At 38.7% G+C, this 20,739-nt stretch overlaps 1 protein-coding gene across 3 annotated transcripts in view; it reads right to left on the bottom strand.

The window, feature by feature from the left end:
• Positions 1-2,303: 2,303 nt before the first annotated feature.
• LOC309479489 (uncharacterized protein) overlaps positions 2,304-20,739 on the bottom strand; it is a 53,708-nt gene continuing 35,272 nt past the window's right edge. For all 3 annotated transcript variants that reach the window (XR_014199227.1, XR_014199228.1, XR_014199229.1), the window contains one exon: positions 2,304-2,810. The gene's annotated coding sequence lies outside the window, so the exon portion shown is untranslated. The remainder of the gene's footprint in view (positions 2,811-20,739) is intronic.

The following is a 20,739-nucleotide window of genomic DNA, read 5'->3' as shown; positions in this document are numbered from 1 at the left end:
GGAGTGCCTCTGTAAGAAGCATCTCAAGGTCCTGGAGTGGCCTAGCCAGTCTCCAGACCTGAACCCAATAAAAAATCTTTGGAGGGAGCTGAAAGTCTGTATTGCCCAGCGACAGCCCCGAAACCTGAAGGATCTGGAGAAGGTCTGGAGGAGTGTGCCAAAATCCCTGCTGCAGCGTGTGCAAACCTGGTCAAGAACTACAGGAAACGAATGATCTCTGTAATTGCAAACAAAGGTTTCTGTACCAAATATTAAGTTCTGCTTTTCTGATGTATCAAATACTTATGTCTTGCAATAAAATGCAAATTAATTACTTAAATCATACAATGTGATTTTCTGGATTTTTGTTTTAGATTCTGTTAATCACAGTTGAAGAATACATAGGATAAAAATTACAGACTTCTACATGCTTTGTAAGTGGGAAAACCTGCAAAATCAGAAGTGTATCAAATATTTGTTCTCCCCACTGTATCTGCGAGACGGAAGGCGGAAGGACCATCAGAATTGAGACTGGTTTCAACAATATAGGTGACCAGTTCAGAAAGAGCCATAGGAAAGATGGCTGGTTGAATCGTTTCACTCTGTGACTCTTTCTCAAGCCTTCTGAGGTTTCTCTCTGTTGTAAAGATGAATGAGACGCAAATTATGGTATTTCAGCTCCTGTGCAATGGCATCAGCACCACTTAGTTGAGACAATAATTTAGCATCATTCAGTGTTTGTGCACATTCATGTAGTCTCATTCAGTTGCAGTGTCATTACCTGACGTAGGTCAGATTCAGGAGATATGTTATCACAAAGAAAGCAAACCTGATCATCTAGACTTTTCTGCATCATGGTTCTGCGATGCTTTGTTTGGCCTTCATCTATCTCACTACATTGAGCATCGGATTGTTGCTTCTGGGCACGAAGTAACTTTGTGTTGTTGAACCGAAGTCGACGATTGTAGTGATACTTCGCTTGGTTCCTTCTCAAAGCTTCTATACCACCACCTTCATCCAGTCGTTCCAGGTCCAGGGTCATTGGCATTTTGTTCATCTTGTGTAAGAGTGGAATGTTGGTGGCAATCATTTTATAGCCATCATGTTGAGAAACATGATGGATGGGTGGTGATTGGAGGGTTTCCTTTGTGTCTGTCTGACAAAGACAACATTTCTTCCAATCAGTTGGCCTCTTGGCTGACATGGGATTTTCATTTGCCATTTTGGGATTTGTTGTCTGATTAAGGCCGAGGGGTTATCCTTTTACCACCTCAATCATAGACATAGTACACATTCAGGTATGGGATACAACTAGGTACGGGTCACCTACACCTAGCCCAATCATTCATCCAGTGCCATTTAAGTCCCGTGTGATCTGTACACCTTCCAGGTAAGCATACATGAACAAGTCATGTATTGCCCCGCTTACCCTTGGCTCGGCTCTCCCGCGCTGGCACAACCTGTCAATTCAGGTGCGGCTATCTAACTACATCTATTACTAGCTAATTGATGAGGGGCTGGTAGACAGCATTTGGGACACTAAACTTAGCTATACTATTACTACTAGTCAAGAACTACAGTGTAAGTAAAACTAGATCAGCTGACACTGAACCCCATGCTGAGTTCCACAGCAGTTAAGTCACCAGTGTGCCCTGGTTGTGTAATGACGTTCACTCTATTAAACAAAACCTTCCTTAACACATTAAATTGAGCTCTGACAGAAATGGTGGCCATCTTGAAAATGGTCACCATCTTGAATTTGAGCGGCACACACCTTTTTCCATGATAATGTTCCTTGAAGAATATTTGTACCAAATTTCATGATAGCAGCACCATTTGAAAAAAAGATGTAAGGATTCAAGAGAAATGGCGGCCATCTTGAAAACTGGTAGCCATCTTGAATTTTTGAGGGACAAGCACCGTTTTCCAAAAAAACATTCTGAAGAGTATTTTCACAAAATGTTATGCCTACATCACTGTTTTAACAATTGACATAATGAGCATTTTATAGAAATAGCGGCCATCTTGAAAAAATGGCTGCCATGTTGAATTTTTCGGTGGCCAACGCCTTTTTCCCAAAAAGTGACCCTTAGAGAGTATCTGTGCCAAATTTCATGCTTTTATACCAATTTGAACGATTCTCTTGAAATATGCCATTAATCTGCTGCACTATTACTATAATATTTTGTCCCAAAATACTACAAGATTCCTATAGTTGTTTTTCATAAGGGATGTCTCATTCACATCAGCGTTATCAGCTGAAGGCTCATGATGCGAGCCGTGAAACTATGGAGTAGACTGCAGTCTGTGAGTTACTAGAGGACTTTATAACTTCTTAAGTGATCACCGTTTTACAAAAGGATTAATAGTTTGGAGTGAAGCATACGTACAATTGGTAAGTGACAAGGTTTTATGGAGTTATAGCATGCAACATAAGTTGATTGAGTTATAGGCTAATGTTACCGCTACAGCTGCCGCGATGTCTTGGAGATTCAACCAGCTCACAAAATATGTCTGGAAACGACACCTCCGGCCATTTGGTTGGGTCATTGACCCAGTTTTTAATTAAATAAGGCCTAGCATAACCTATTGCAGTTAATTTTACAATGTACCGTTTGCCGGTCGGCAGGAGTCAATGACTCGCAATATCACATTTTTGTCATTCAAATACACACGATGCTCGCAGTGTTTTCCCCCACGCCGACTCCACCCTCGCCACGCCCCCAACTATGACTAGATGTCGACTGTATGTATTGAAGGCAGGACTCCGCTACCGACTTCTCACCAGCAGCAAACAGACACGTGACCGCAGAGGAGCTGAAGTCTCAAACCTTGGCCCCTATGGTCTCTCTGGCCCTCTCTTCCCCACGACGAATGTAAAAGTAATAATCTATATATATATATATGAAGACTTCAGATGCAAAAGCCTCTGAGTGCCATCGGAAACTTTCTTCTAAAACAAGCATTTTTATCGAGCTCGTATATTTAAAGGGATAGTTCACTTTGAAATTAATTTTTGGTATGTTTTAGCTTACCTCAAGGGCATCCAAAATGTAGGTGTCTTTTTTTCCACAGTAGTTTCAATTTTGATATTTTTAGGTCAAACCGTTCTTGTCTGTCAGTCATATAATGCAGGTCTATGGTCACTGTCTCAAAGAGCATGCACAGAGTCCAAATTAAAACAATTCCCCATCGTAAGTACACATTGATGGCCTAAGACACGAAACGAGCGGTTTGTGTGAGAAAACGAACAGTATTTATATAGTTTTTACCTCTTGTACACAGCCATGTCCAAGTGATCTGATCTGACGTGTACGCAGACTGGTGCATAGATATATACACTAGATGTCGCCTTAAAGACATTCGTTCCAATGAACTGCCGTAGACAAGGCGACATCTGCACAAACCGCTCGTTTCGTGTCTTAGGCCATCAATGTGTACTTACGATGGGGAATTGTTTAATTTGGACTCTGTGCTTGTGTTTTGAGATAATGACCATAGACCTGCATTATGACTGACAGACAAGAACGGTTTGACCTAAAAATATCAAAATTGAAACTACTGCGGAAAAAAAGACACCTACATCTTGGATGCCCTTGAGGTAAGCTAAAACATACCAAAAATTAATTTCAAAGTGAACTGTCCCTTTAAGTTCAGTAATTTCACTTTAATGACAATTAATAGGTACTTTTCATTGCCATTTAAGTGAAATAACTGAACATAAACATACAAGCTTGATAAAAATGCTCTTTTAGTAGAAAATTGCAGATGGTACTCAGAGGCTTTTGCATCTGACGTCGTCATATATATAAAATGATATTTTTTTTATTTAAATGACTATTATTATCATAAGTAGATAGGCTATCTTTGCATTAGACAAGCATTATTTCTGCCATCTGTAGCCCGAAAATTATTGCCTGTCCTTTGGTTTATATAATAGTAACTTATACAACTACATTTGGATTATTAGACATGTAGAAATAAAGTGAATCTGCAGAGTGTTGCATTCAAAGGCATGTAATTGACACAGAGAAGAAAGAGTTAAAACTCTCCACATGTGCTCGCGCTCATGACTGCTACTGAACATCTGAACACAAAAAAACAAACAAAAGTACATCGACGGATCTTCTTCTGTCTGTTCTCCAAAATATAATCAAATGTATATTTCTGCAAGCATGTTTAAACTGGTTAACTGTGTCTACGGCAGGCAAAGGCATTCGTTTTCAAGTCGAGTTCGCACGCCACTGCGCAACAATACACACAAACTACCGCGGGATGGCGGGTGTTCATAAACTGTGAACAATGGTAGCTTATTTAATGTATAAATTAATGTATATGTCCAAAAAAACAGGTAATGTCATACTTTCTAGTAGTGCTATCGTGGCGTAATAATCTGTTTGGTTTTAAAATGTATTACCTGAGTGAAATGAAATCGAATATATCGTCCTGTGGAATCATTCATTCACAGACAGCATATGAAGATGTTCAACTAATAAAGATCTTCATCACTGGCAAAAATATGATGCATTTGAAGATATTTAGAAATATTAATTAGAATAATTATTAATATTGACAGTTGCTATTAAATGGTTTACCTCATCCTTTAGAAAAGGTGCAGTCGGCAGGCCATCTCTCTCTGAACTCCTCAACTACTGTAAATACATAATGAGCAAACATCTCATTTGATATGACAAAACAATACAGTTGATTATAAAAATGATAAATACCAGACATGTTCACAAGTCCCTAAAGGCCAAGTCCAAGTCTTTGTACCTAAGCAATATTTAAACAATATTTATTTCAGGAAACCTAGTTATTGTAATTATCAGTGTTTTGAACTTTCAAAACGGATTTCTACTTCAAAAATGTATAATATAGCACATCAATTATTACTTAAATCATTTATTAATGAATGAATTTATAATAAATGTATTCACAATATATAAAATACATAACATTATGCCATTTGGAATGCAGGGAGAGTCACCACGGAAAAAAAGAAAAAAAAACTAAACGTGCTGTGTATTTTGAGCTATTTGAGTTGCCGTAGTTTGCTGTAGTTCTAGGCAGTGATGGGTAATGTAGTCTTCCAGAGAGCGCCGGCGGTAACAAACCCTTTGTATAAACAAGCGATACAGTGAACAACACAAAGAACAATATTCCCGTCAGTGTGTCGTTAATACACACCAGTGACTCTTTAGAAACGCTGGATTGAATAGGCAGGACACCGCTAGTTAACAACAGCATTGACAAAAGCACCCAAAAGTGTGCGAAATCGGCAGCACTGGTGAATTAGATCAGGCCATCAGTTTGGGAAGAGCACAATATACATTATATATGACAAATAACATACAGTCGATTATAAAAATGATTAACACATACCAGTGATTCTGCAGAAACGCTGAATTGAAGGCAGGACTCCGCTACCGACTTCTCACCAGCAGCAGACAGACACGTGACCGCCGAGGAGCTGAAGTCTCAAACTGCGCATGCGTTCAGGGTTCAAACTGCGCACGCGCTAAAAAAAACATGCGAACTTCAATGAAAACTAAAACGATTTAGTTTGAACAAGAAAACATTGTACGTTTTCATCATTTAAGTAATGAATTTGTTGAATCAACTTAGTATGATGCATGAACACTTCCAATAAAAATATCTCAGTTCATTTTACTGTTTTATGTTTATTTGGAGAACTGTCAGTAAGTTGGCTTTTTTTATTGTGAACTTAAAAATATCTGTTTTCTGTTTTAATATTATTTAAAATGTAATTTATTCCTGTTATCAAAGCTGAATTTTCAAATTCAAAGAATAGAAGAGAAAGTGTTAGTATTAATGGATCAAGTGTTGCTGAAAAAGATGCGTCTTCAGCCGTTTCTTGAAAATGTCCACGGCCTCAGCAGCTCTGACTGAGTTAGGCAGATCATTCCTCCAGCAGGATCAGTCCAGGTGAAGGTCCGTGGAAGTGATTTTGTGCCTCTTTGAGATCATGGACCCACAAGACGACGTTCACTTGCAGAGCAAATTTAGCAAGTTTATAGTTAACTGGGTACTAGTAATTGTGAACAATTTTAATAGAGAATTCAACAAAAATTTGGATTTCTTCTTTTTATATATATATATATTTCAATTTCTTTAGAAGAAACAGCACTGCATTGAATACATTAACCAAAAAAATAAAATAGACACCAACTAAAAAACAAAACAATAACTGACTCCTCAACAAGTAAGAAAAAAACCGTACATAGTTCTTAAGAAACTTGTTGTTCTTACTGTTATCAATGAGTTCAAGAGATTTTACAATAAGGGAAATCTCAGCAATAAAGACATCAAATCTAGGCAAAGTCTTGAGAAATTTGTTTTTGTGAATAAAAAAACAATGAAACACAAAGAAATTAACAACATTATCAATAGCATAGTCACTCCCAGAAAAATAGAGGAATATATTCTTCAATGAAAAGTTGAAATCACATTTGATAAAGTGAGAAAGATAACAACCCAAGCTCTCCCAAAGAGGCTTAACCTGATTACAGTGGTGGAATAAATGAAGCAAAGTTTCTTCCTCAACTTTACAAAATACACACAGGTCAGAGAGATCAACAAATTAGGCAATTTGTGAGTTGGTTGGGTAACGTTAAACATTATGAAGAATCTTAAAGTGTACCTCTCTACTTTTATTGGACATACAGTATTTCTCTGAGAGTAACCACGCCCTCTTCCAGTGAATACTGTCAAAAAAATATTCCAGAAAGATTTACATCGAGGGGATGTGTAAACTGTGTAATGTAACAATAGCTTTATAAGTTTACTATTACATTTTTTATCAATAAGGCTAACTCCATCCAATAAAAGTTTGGCCATAATTGTTTTTCTCTCGAATTTGGATTTCTTCACCACTACTACTAACTGGTTTGATGACGCATTAGTGATACTGAAAGCTGATTGGCCTTGATGGTTATATATGCGGAAATGGGCAAATTTAATTAATCTTGAGTTTAAGATGATGTCCGATTTATTCTCCCTTGTGCCTTTTTATGCGCATTTTCCACGGATTTTAATAATAAAACTGGTTTGAAACAAATAATCTCATATTAAAGAAAACATTAAATGTGTAACTATTAATAATCAGATTCGATGTGCGCGTGCATGCCTATACTGCCTATATTTACACTTGAACCAATCGCTATCTGTGCGCGCATATGAGTGATTTGAATTTTAGTTGCTATGGCGACGCATTTTATGAATCAATCTGCAATCTGCATGTATATTTACACTTGAACATATCGCAGTCTGTCGATTGAGAGACGAGGCGAATTGACAGACTTTTTGCAGAGAAATTTCTATGCAAATCTTGAGACTTTGAAGCTGTTTTCTGGATTTCTGAGAGGAGACTTTTATTCTAGAAGGACATCGGGAGGATATATCCTTTTTATAGAGTTATATTTTTGAAAGCATCATATAATTTCCGAAAATACTTTTATTTCATTGTTCTTTTCTAATTTTAGAAGGAGTTTATTTAATTGTTTGTTTTATTATTTATTTTTAGGGGAGTATTTCTGAGGAGATTTGTATTGTATTGTATTGTATTGTATTTTGTGTTGTATTTTGTATAGTTTTTATTTCAGTTTGCAGGAGAACGTCGATGGCTCACATGATGGGCGAAAGAGGAGGTGAGTGCTTTAATTTTTCATTTATGGTTTATGGTATGATGTTGTACAATGACTGACTACATTAATGTGAAGAACCCATTTGATCACATTTATTTGATTCCTTGCATGTGAAATAAACTTTTGAATTTGAGTAACTGAAGTAAAAATTAGTAATTGACCACAGACATTGATTACTGATTATTATTATTAAAACATTACTAATTATGTGATGTGTGAAATATTCCATCCTCAGACCACTCCAGATGGAGAGCTGCTTTCTCTCAGACGGCTGGTCAGGAGGTTTGGACGAGGGTGATGCAGAACCCAGATGATGGACGTCCGTCCACTTCATCTGAACACTCTCTCAGAGGTCAGAATAGGCTTTTAATAAAGAAGTAATGGCTTAGTTTCTATTTCTATTTTCAATGGCTGATTTGTCATTGAAAATAGAAAGTTGAACCAACTAAAGTAACGGTAACACTTTATTTTGATGGTCCCTTTTGAATATTCTGTCGACTATAAGTAACTTTACAACTACATGTCAACTTATTCTAACCCTACCAGTCTACTAATACTCTACTAATACTCTAATGAGAGTTAGTAGACATGTAAGTGCAGTGTTACTTATAGACAACCGAATATCTTAAAGGGACCAAAATAAAGTGAAACCAAAGTAACAATTTGATGTGACCACTGATATTGATTATTAATATTATAAAAAATGTATGAAACAAAAACAGTTTTTGATGTCTGAAATGTTCCATCCTCTGCTTCACAGATTCTTCTCCGGGCATCACGTCATCCTCAGGTTCGTTCCTGTCTGAGGTCCCTGTCGAGAGGAGGTGTAGAGAGTCTTCCTCAGGTTCGTTCCTCTCTGAGGTCCATGTCTGGGGGGAATATGTGTTTTTTGCCAGAGTGTTTCTGGGATTTGGCCGAGCTAGATGTACGTTCTATGTTGCCTTGTTCAGTAAAGGTTCACCAGATTACGAACGTCTCCTCATGTTATTCAAATATATTACAATCCTCAGGTTCGTTCCTGTCTGAGGTCCCTGTCGAGAGGAGGTGTAGAGAGTCATCCTCAGGTTCGTTCCTCTCTGAGGTCCCTGTCGAGAGGAGGTGTAGAGAGCCGTTGAGTCTGAGCAGCCGAGACTCGTACAGCGTCGAGTGGAGGTGGAGTGGCGATGGATTGGAGAGCCCAAACCAACAGGGTTTGTCCAGTTCCGACAGCCTCGAAGGGTTTCTGTGTCCTCCGCTGCCGGGTCAAGTTCCTGTCGAGCCAACAGAGACTTCAGATGGCCGAACTGCTAAGGGTGCCGTGGAGGCTTCTCCAGTGAACAAGAGCTCAAAAGGTGAGATATTTTAAAATATTTGAATTGGACGTTCATCTAACATTTTCAGAACATTCCGAGAACCTTCAAAAGTAACGTTCCCATAATGCAAAATTATAAAATAGAATGTTCCTTTAACCAAGATAGAACATTTTTGAAACGTTGAAAAAACTGGACGTTTTGAACGTTCAGGGAACATTTAGAAATAATGTTTCCTTAATTGAATGGGAATGTTAGCAAAACGCTCTCAATAAGGCATGAACTTGATGGCACTTGCGCTGTCTGACACACACCAGAAACACACACACAGAAAGCCGCTTCTCGACAGCATACGATCCAGAAAATAATTATATTTCACCACTTATTGCTCTTGAATTGTCAAAATGGCTGTCGTGCCGAGCATTACAGAGTCGGTTATGTCATAAATAAGACATTGCTATGCATTTAATAAAAGTCAATGTTTAATATAATATAAATATATTGTAAGATATGGCCCATATGATCTTTGCCATTACCAGAACTGAGCCACACATGTGCCAGAGTTGGCCAAATGAAGCCTGGAAATGTATGTTTTCTTTTTAACAAAAGATCAGATAAAATAAGAAAATGAACTTTATCGTTGACACGGAATCACCAGGCTCCGCCCTCGTAATCGAGATAATTGTGAAATAAAATGACTATTAATATTGTGAAATAAGATGTTGGGACATTTATGCAGGCATTAAGCAGAAGTCAGGGGGATAGCGTGAACAATTCCCATTACTTTAGATTTGTAACATTACAGATAAGAATTTAACAGTAAAATGTAAGTTATGTCATTGCTTAATTTGACGTCAGAGATGTGTCTAATAGTTGTTTTCAATTGTTTTTTCTTCATTTCAGAAAAAGCTCCAGAACGCAGGAAGAGGGAAATAGCTGGTTGTTTCCTCCGGCTCTGGAAGGCTTTGAAGTGTGTGTTCTGCTGCTGTTCCTGTAGTGTTGTGGATGTTGTGGAGGCTTTTGTTCCTGATCCTGAACCATCATCACCCGCTCCAGATCACTCCGGCGTCAAGCCAAATCATGGTAAATCATTATTTCTCCAACATTATTTTCAACAGTATTATCTTGGTTTCCACTCAAAATAAGGCTTGTTTTTTAGAGAATATTAATATTATTTCCCCCATTATAATATTATTTTCTCGACCAGCACTGGATCTAGCAAGCTAATAATTGTCTCATATTATTCTGTTTGTTTTTCAGAGTCCTTTGAGTCTCTCTATAATGTGGGAAAGATGATTGGATCCGGAGGATTTGGCAAGGTGTACCTGGGAACACGCAGATTTGATGGCAAAAAGGTCAATCTTACTTAATTGTACAAACATTTTGCTCTTGCAAAACACATTTAAAACAATTTACAGATGGTTTAATACTCAGTGCAAGTTCAGGCGCTAGAATACTGTTACTGTTATTGAAACTGGGATGTTTTGTTTTTTTTGCAGGTTGCCATCAAGCGGATGCGCAAGATTCACAACGATCGTTATCTTAATATTGTAAGTTGTCCAAAAGCTGAATGTGTATTGAGTTGTTTAAGTGCAGATTACTGTAGTTAATACACCCGTAGGAAGCATTAGGTGTAAATGTGATCAACAAATAAGCCTAGAGGCACCAAATAACTTTGAGCTGAAAAGGCTCTTTTGAACGGATCTAAAAAGATCAAAGAAAAGTACATTTCAAAATGATGTTTTCTTCAGATTTTTACCCAGCTAACCTTCAGTCTGCTACTTCTCTCTAGCCTGGGAATCCCGAATCTCTTGTTACAGAAGTGGCGCTGCTGATGATGATGAGGCAAGAACCCATAAGCCCCTTCGTCATCCGACTATACGAGTGGTTTGAAGATCCTAGAGATTTCACTCTGGTTATGGAGTATCCCGAACCCTGCGAGAGCTTGCTGGACTTCATCACTCGTAATCATCAAGTGTTTGAAACAACAGCACGGGTCATCATGAGACAGGCTGTGCTGGCAGTGCAACACTGCATCCATCGTGGCGTTTTCCATAATGACATTCATGCGCAGAATTTCCTGTTGAAGAAACCCCCGCTACAGCTCAAGCTGATAGACTTTGGCTGCGGTCAGCTGTTTAGTAGCGATGGCTACGACAGCAAAATATACATTGGTGAGCATTCTGGGAGTGTGGAAACCTGAATGTATAGACTTACTAATTATTTGATGCTTTAAAAAAAAAAAGCTCAACAATGTGCAAATGTCTTTCTTCCAGGAGTTCCGGATTACTGCCCACCTGAAGTCTTGACAGAGCCTCGATTCCACGCCGTCCCAGCAAATGTCTGGTCTCTAGGAGTGTTGCTGTACCAGATGGTGAACGGATGTTCTCCTTTTCACAATAGAACGGAAATCACACAAGCCAAAGTTACATTTCTGAAACCCAACTTATCCAAAAGTGAGTGAATAATATTGATAACATTGATAAACACACACATAAAGCAAAGGCTTTGTACAGAAACAGTTAAAGGTGAAGTATGTAAGATGTTTTATATATAGCTGTTTTATTTGGTCATTTATTCCACTCGCTGCCACTAGTGTCACAGAAACGACATACTTCACTTTTAAACTGAAGATAAGGAACATTTTACAGTATATTAATCATGTTTTAGATGCTGTTTTCAAAAATGCCAGGTCACATGCTCATGACTAACCAGCTCTCTCCTTATTGTACAGAATGCAGGGATCTGATTAGCCAGTGTCTAGCGCGGGATCCGACTAAACGCCCGACGTTAGAGCAGATGTTACAACATAAATGGATTAGTAATGGTCTACAGTAGATTGGAGAAGTTCAGGAGATTCACACCATCAGTTTCAGGTGTGAGGAAGTGTAACAGGCAGAGAAGGATTATTATCTTTTGTCTTAAATTCTGGATTATTTGTAGTGAGATTTTCAAATGTGTGTTCATTGTAATGTTCTTGTTATAGTCAAGTCACCTTCATTTATATAGCGCTTGATACTATACAGATTGTTTTAAAGCGGCTTCACTGTAGTAAACAGGAGAATAACAGAATCAGTGAACCAAGCAGAATTCAATTCTGTTCTAGCTCTAAAAAATCATTCATGAGTTGACTTGTTCATATCATCTTTGTATTGGATAGGAAATCACAGCTCACAGGCGGCTGCTCTGCGCGGGTGTGTCCGACTACCACGTACCCGGCCGTCAGCGGACTAGTTCACCGGTTAGCAACCTACAATGCTCTGACAAGAGGTTTGTGTTTAAAAACTCTGGCCAATCAGCTTCTCATCAGCCATTGTCTTTCTCCATCCAAACTATTATTTTTCACCGGTGGGTAACTGATGTTAAAGCAAATGACTCTGATGAAAATGAAAATAAGTCTAAATACGTTTTAAGTGCATCAAGACTTTTAATAACTATTCTCCTGTTTATTGGAAATGTTGAGCTAAATCCCGGGCCGGACTCAAATACTTTTTTGACAACTTTAGGCATATTGCATTTGTGGGGACTATTAGCATTTGCAAACTATAGCAGATTTCTTACCGCTGTACCGCAACCACAGCGCATGTTTTTACTGATAACTCGCGAATATTTCCTCCATTCTAGACTTCCAACCCCGATTATCTTTACTCCCCCATTTTTTCCGATCTTACCCTCTGAAGTATCTTCTTCTAGTCCTTTAGTCAAAACAGTTAAAGTACAAAGAAGAAGACCTCATCCAAGAAAAAGTCCAACTAATTTAAGTCAACTCGGTAGCACCAGAGGCTTTAAGATTTGCCATTTAAACACCCGAAGCCTTGTTCCCAAACTAGACGAATTTAAAATCTTGCTTGCGCAGTCGAAAGCACATGTAATGGCAATCTCTGAATCATGGTTAACTCCTAATATTACAGATTCTTTTATGAATTGTATGGTAAAGACCGCATTAGCAAGACCGGCGGCGGAGTGGCCTTCTATGTGAGTCGGAAATATGCACACTTGATATCAAAGTTTGAAACCGAAACATTAAAACTGATCGTACATTTTACACCTCAACATGCAATTACCATTATTGTCACCTACAAACCCCCTAATGTCAGTGAAAGTTCTTATCTATCTCAGCTTTCTGACATAATTAAATCTGTTATATCAAAGGAGCTTGTAATTCTGGCCGATATCAACCTTGACTGGAATGATAGCTCATCAAAATCTTTAAAAGCTATTGTAATGAAACTCGGACTGTATCAATTAATTAAGGATCCAACAAGAATAGGCAAAACACGCAGCTCCATTTTCACATTTAGCTCCTAAACTCTGGAATGGCCTTCCTGATATTGTTCGAGGCTCAGACTCGCTGTCCCAGTTTAAAACTAGATTAGCATTCACATAATACTTACCTTTTATTCTACAGCTGAAGAGACGACGCGACGCCTGGGAAGAGACGACTCGACGCCTGGGAAGAGACGACGCCACGCCTGGGAAGAGACGACGCGACGCCTGGGAAGAGACGACCCGACGCCTGGGAAGAGACGACGCCACGCCTGGGAAGAGACGACCCGACGCCTGGGAAGAGACGACGCCACGCCTGGGAAGAGACGACGTGACGCCTGGGAAGAGACGACCCGACGCCTGGGAAGAGACGACGCCACGCCTGGGAAGAGACGACCCGACGCCTGGGAAGAGACGACGCCACGCCTGGGAAGAGACGACCCGACGCCTGGGAAGAGACGACGCGACGCCTGGGAAGAGACGACCCGACGCCTGGGAAGAGACGACGCCACGCCTGGGAAGAGACGACCCGACGCCTGGGAAGAGACGACGCCACGCCTGGGAAGAGACGACGCCACGCCTGGGAAGAGACGACGCGACGCCTGGGAAGAGACGACGCGACGCCTGGGAAGAGACGACGCCACGCCTGGGAAGAGACGACCCGACGCCGGCGATATGTTGTGCCCTAAATTAATACATGATTAACTAACTGTAAACTGTAAATTACTCCAACTTTAAATCTGATGATCACACCCTTGTTTCTGTCATGAATTTGAGGATGAACCCAAGCGCAGACATGATGCTTGACACACAGTTTATTTATGGTAGTGATGTTACATATGACACTGAAGCTTCGATGCGCATATCACACAAGCGAAACAATTTGTAGTGAAGCCCCGTATCGGGGCGTGTATCGGTTTACTAGAGTCACGTGATCGATGACAAACGAAGCCTCACTTTCTCTCCAGTCACGTGGGCGTTTCGCTTTGGGTGTCAGAAGGCTCGAACTCCAGATCTTATTTAACGAGTCATTGTTGCCTCAGTCTGGTTGATGTGTTTGTGAGGAGAGTGCTGTACTTTGAAAGTTAAACAATATATTACATTTAAATAAGCAAAATAAATTTTTCGCTACTTAGGCTATTATTTTTTGTTGTTGTGTCTTTTTGTTTTTGTCAAATCTTTGCACTTTTTGGTGATTTTAGGTAATTTGGTGTTGGTATTGGGGTTTAGGGTGGGATTAGGGGGGAAGGGGTGTTGGTGTTTGGTGAAGGGTTTGTATTTAGAGCAATGGCAACATCCAAAAATATAAAAATAATTAAAAACTTTATCAACTTTCTGTCATTCCTACAGTTGATTAAGCACTATCAGTAACAAGTGTCATAAGCACATTTAATAACAGATGATCCTATCAGACAATGTCCTTATTCATTATGTGTGTATAGAGAGAGAGAGAGAGAAATATATAGAGAGAGAGCCTACATTAGATCTTATTGAATCATATAAGCTCATTTTATATTTTAATTGTCACACTTTAATGGGTAAAATAATTTATTTAATGAACAAATCAAACACAAACATGTAAGGTTTTTATTTGTACACATAACATTGAAACTATGGAGTGTGTTGTGGTTGCTTGATCTGCCAGAGCTTCTAACACAGGCTTCTGGCTGCTTTATTTTAAATAACCACCAGATGGCGCTGTTCTCGACCAGTTCTCGACACTCTCGAAGCTTTGAATCTTTTCCCGGAACAGTCAGGAGAAAGCCTCAGTGATTCATGAGGCTTCATTTCCCCATCCCTAATTTATGGACAAAAAACAGGGAAAACAAAACCCACGAGGGGGCAAAACATGGACAGGACAAGGAGTGACTAAACTAAGACATGGCTGACGCGAAACAGTCGTTCCGAAGCTTTGCGAGATCCCGAAGCGCAGATGTTTCGAAACACTGATCCGAAGCGTGATTCAAAACACCCATGTCACGTGACTATGGCCAAACGAAGCCTCGAAGTGTTTCACTAGTGTTTCATCAGGTGTGGTCCGCCGAATCAGCGTTTGATTGACACGGTCGGGAACAGACCACACAATCGCACATCTGTATAAAAGTGAAATCATCGCATATGACCTCGTGGGTTTTTGTGAGAGGAGTTTGATTTTGAGATAGCGGATTTTTGGTGATATAGTGACATAGTGCGATTTGATTAGTTATAGGCTATTTAGGCTTACATTTAAATTTACACAACACATTGACTGATAGGCTAGAGACAGACAGAGTGTATATAGTGACACATTAATAGATACATAGATATAAATATATATAGACAGCTAGATTAATAGATAGATACATATATAGATTATATATAGCCTACATATATAAATACATAGATAGATTATAGATAGATACATACTGTATATAGATAGATTATAGATTCATATATAGATACATAGATTTGGATAGATAGATAAAATGGAGGCTCCCCAGAAGAGATGCTGTACATCTGTGGTGTGGGAGCATTTCCGTTTAGAAACCCCAAATAAAGTGAGATGTGTGTATTGTGATCGGCAGCTAGCCTACTGCAACAATACATCATCCATGATGCGCCATTTGAGGAGAATTTGAAATTTGCGTATTTGCCCAGAACTCATGATCCACTAACTTACTGGAAAGAGAGAGCAGTAATCTTTCCTCATTTGTATGTCCTAGCTGAAAAATATATTTGCATGCCAGCAACAAGTGTCCCTTGTAGAGGAGTTTTTGAAAGGCTGGATAAATTATCTGTAAAAAAAAGTAGTAGGCTAAGTCCTTCCACAGCAGAGAAATTTATTTTTAATAAAAATCTCTGAAATAGTGAGACATTGTGGCTTGATTTCTTTTATTAATATTAATTTTGCAGGACCAAAATAACATTATGCACAGTGAGGAGCCTATAGGTTACAAGCTTCACATATTAGAAAAATACAATAATACAAAAAAAAAAAAAAAATTAATGGCTCGTCAAGGTTGTTTCAGATCAACACCTGCAAGTGACCACTAGGTGTCACCGTTGAGACGGGTGTCGGATTGATTCGAAGCCTCGAAACAATATGGCCCATTTGGTTCAACTGTTTCATTGCTTCACGAAGCCTCGATCTGCCCACCACTAACTAAGACTTGACAGATAACTAGACAATAAACCAACAGCAAATACAGAATCAGCACTTTCTCTAGTCTAGACAATACTCTTGAAAAGATACTCACAAGGTAAGATAATGAACCGGCACAGGACAGCAAACACAAGGGGATTAAATAGGGAGACTAATGATAACATAACAGGTGACACAGGTAAAGCAATAATGACAAAACGAGGATAACAAGGGGGCGGGGTTAAGTAACGAGACAACACAAGCACATGGCCCAAACAAAAGACCATGTGCTTGCACACAAAACACGGGTCTGTCATGATCCTGCCTCAAGACTAGAGAAAATCAAGGACACGAGGGCAGAATCATGACAGTTTCAAATTACAGACCTATTGCAATACTTCCAGCAATGTCTAAGTTGCTGGAAAAAGTCTTGCATAACCAGCTAAGGTTTTACCTTGAAACTAATAACTGGCTCAGTGACTGTCAACACGGTTTTCGTGATAAGAGATCAACCATGTCGGCGTTATTACTTTTCACTGAACAATTACGTGACGCTCTTAACAAAGGTCACATTACTGGAGCTATTTTTATTGATTTCCATAAAGCCTTCGACACAGTGAACCACCAGATCTTGCTAAACAAACTTCACTCATTTGAACTGTCTCCATCTGTGATAGAAATATGGGTCAAAGACGATATGTCACCATTTTGTGTCTGCATCTGAAGACTAAAATTTCATCTTTGAATAAAATTTCATTATTTAATATTATGTATCTGTATTATTCTTTATTAATATTCATAATCAGTTGTATTATCAAGTGTAAAATGCACGAGTTAGACTATAGATTGCATGGACACAAGTGTTTAAGGAACATATTTTAGACACAAGGAGGGTAGCTGGGAGGATTATGTATTCTGCTTAAAGGTACGAGTAAAATGCAATGTTCACTTAGCAGAGAGTTCCAGTGATGATGATACTTCAGATGTCTACACTTGGTTTTGCTCTTGAATGTTTCGACTGATGCAAATGTAGCATTTGTATACCACTAATATACACTGAGAAATAGTTTCTTAATGTGGAAAGGGGATTGTATCATGTGTAAGCATTAGCATATACGTTCTATCTTTAAACAATATGTTTTTTCTCCCTGACAAGGAAGTGGAAAGTCGTTCAGTTGTGTATTTAAGCTCAATCTTACTGAACTACGGCAGAGAAACACGCAAACGCATAGACCTGGCATGAATATAACATCTTCTCAGAGTTTCTCTCCTGACATATAAGAATAAATATTTTTCTTAGCAAGATAACTGGTGTCCAGTCCCGTGAATCAAATAATAACGGGGAAAAGGCTTAATTCCAAGTCTACAGCATCAAATTAAATTTACAAAAGTAAAGTCTACTTTAAAGGTGACATATTATGCCCCTTTTCACAAGATGTAATATAAATCGATGGTGTCCCCAGAATGTGTCTGTGACATTTCAGCTCAAAATACCCCCAGATCATTTATTATAGCTTGTCAAATTTGACCCTTTTTGGGTGTACCTGAGTAACAAACGCATGTCATTCAGTGAAATGCCACAACACACTTAGCCTATATTGTTAGATTTTTTGAAAAATAAGTAGATGTTGTGAATAATTGTGATTAACTTTGCTGGTCAAGCTCATTGTTTAATATAGGTGGCCAGTTGATGGCCGTCAATATAAGCTGAAGTAAGTTTTTGTCATTCAGTTTAATGCAAATTCTTCAAAAAACTGAATGACAGTATCTCTGTATAAATAACAATTTTAGTATCATATTTATATTACAGATAAATTAAGAATGATTTCACTGACAAATATGTTCAACTTAATATTTTTTGTATTGTTTGTTAATAGTTATAATTTATAAGTTGAATCACTTATATTTCCCACAGGGGGCGCCATAACTAAAACAACTATACAAAACCATACATTGTTGAGTGACATTTAAACTAGAAGCAGAACACTCCCCGCCAGACATCCTAAGGATGTCTCATTTAAGTCTTAATTTTCCTTAGGGAACAGAAGAACAACCTCTGTAATTGGTCTGAGATCCTTTACTTCCTTTCCAGATCCATTTTTAGTAACTTTCAACTGAACCTTGCGTACTCTCCCATCAGTGCTTTAAATACTTGGGACACAAGAGCCATAGGCCACTTGTTACGAGGGCTCTGATTGTCTTTTAGAAGTACAAGATCTCCTTCTTCAAGTTTAAAAAAGGCAAGCAGTTTCAAAACATAAATCATATAGGCTAAATGGGGAATCATATTAAATACAACAACTGTGTTATATACTGCTACTGTATAATTTCTCCTGTTTTTGTCTACTTTATCTCTCTTTCAACACAAGAAGTCAAGTCAAGTATATTTGTATAGCGCTTTTCACAATACAGATTGTATCAAAGCAGCTTCACAGTATTAAATCAAAATAATACAACAAGGTTTGTTTCAAGTGGAATTTATTGATTGATACAATTAAATTAAATATCCCTAAAATATCCCCAACTGAGCAAGCCAAAGGCAACAGTGGCAAGGAACCGAAAAACTCCATCAAGTGACCTAATGGAGAAAAAAAACCTTGGGAGAACCCAGGCTCAGTCGGGGTCAGTTCTCCTCTGGCATTTATGAAGTAGAGGCCGGATTGTATTTTGAACTGTAAGATTAAAAGAAGCACAAAGCGGGATCAGAGGATCCTGAAGACTCCCTGCAATGACACTGTATCCTCACCCCGAGTCTCAGCTCAAGACTTTCCTTGCTCCTTTTTATAAATAAACCTTAAATAAACATTAAACTAAACATAAAACAAAACATTAAAATAAAACATTCCAGAGATCCCGAAGACAGATCTCTACTTTATATTGAAGATGACATACTGAGTAATATCTTTCCATGAGCTAATAAACACATACAGTAGACAGTATCCCACACACAAACCCTAAACCCATCAGAGTAGAAGACATACCACTGAAATCATGCACTAAACATTAACTAAACAACATGCAATGCAAAATAAGACACCAGAATCAGTTTTTTACAGTAAATTACATATTGTTAAACCGTTTTTCACTGCATATGGTAAGTTAACCTGCAGTTAATCAGCGTCATTTTTTACGCTTATTATTGTTTAGGAGAAATGTCTTATTCAAGGCAAGGCAATGAGGTAAACATTTGAACCAGGGCTTAAGACCGAAAAATATTGTAATATTTTAGACGTATTTTAACGTTTATGTTAGGGTGACCACGCGTCCCGCTTTGCGTTGCACCAGAGAATGTCTAATATGGCGAGAAGTTTCACTCTCAGTAAACTTCCGGCTTCTGAACTGGTTGCAGTTCCACTCTGATTCCATATGAGGGCGCTCACAGGACGAGTGCAGAATGAATGGAGGTCTATGGAGATATTGCTCTCAAAATCCACTTTTCTCAGGATATATTTTTTTGTCGAGTAATTTGAATGTTGTTTTCGAAAGGGGATGCAAAGAAATTACACATTGCTGGGTGTTAGATTTTTTTGAGTCACTTATTTGCTTTAAAAAGTATTTTAAAGTGTCAATGACGTCATACACATCGTACGACCAGAGATACTGCTTTACGGCGATCCTTCAGTCACTTTGGTGCTTTCGCGCTCTGCACTTTCTTTTCTCTCGAGGCATCGACAACACAGCTGACACAGGTAAACACACAACACAGCTGACACAGGTAAATACACAACACAGCTGACACAGGTAAATACACAACACAGCTGACACAGGTAAATACACAACACAGCTGACACAGGTAAATACACAACACAGCTGACACAGGGAAATACACAACACAGCTGACACAGGTAAACACACAACACAGCTGACACAGGTAAATACACAACACAGCTGACACAGGTAAATACACAACACAGCTGACACAGGTAAATACACAACACAGCTGACACAGGTAAATACACAACACAGCTGACACAGGTAAATACACAACACAGCTGACACAGGTAAATACACAACACAGCTGACACAGGTAAACACACAACACAGCTGACACAGGGAAATACACAACACAGCTGACACAGGGAAATACACAACACAGCTGACACAGGTAAACACAACACAGCTGACACAGGTAAACGCACAACACAGCTGACACAGGTAAATACACAACACAGTTGACAGGTAACTACACAACACAGCTGACACAGGTAAACACACAACACAGCTGACACAGGGAAATACACAACACAGCTGACACAGGGAAATACACAACACAGCTGACACAGGTAAATACACAACACAGCTGACACAGGTAAATACACAACACAGCTGACACAGGTAAATACACAACACAGCTGACACAGGTAAATACACAACACAGCTGACACAGGTAAATACACGTGCTAGAAGAGTTTTTGTTTTG

Source organism: Leuciscus leuciscus, assembly GCF_965113295.1.
Source record: "Leuciscus leuciscus genome assembly, chromosome: 17".
NCBI lineage: Eukaryota > Metazoa > Chordata > Actinopteri > Cypriniformes > Leuciscidae > Leuciscus > Leuciscus leuciscus.
Note: the sequence above shows the minus strand (reverse complement) of the source record. Positions and strands in the feature narration are given on the sequence as shown.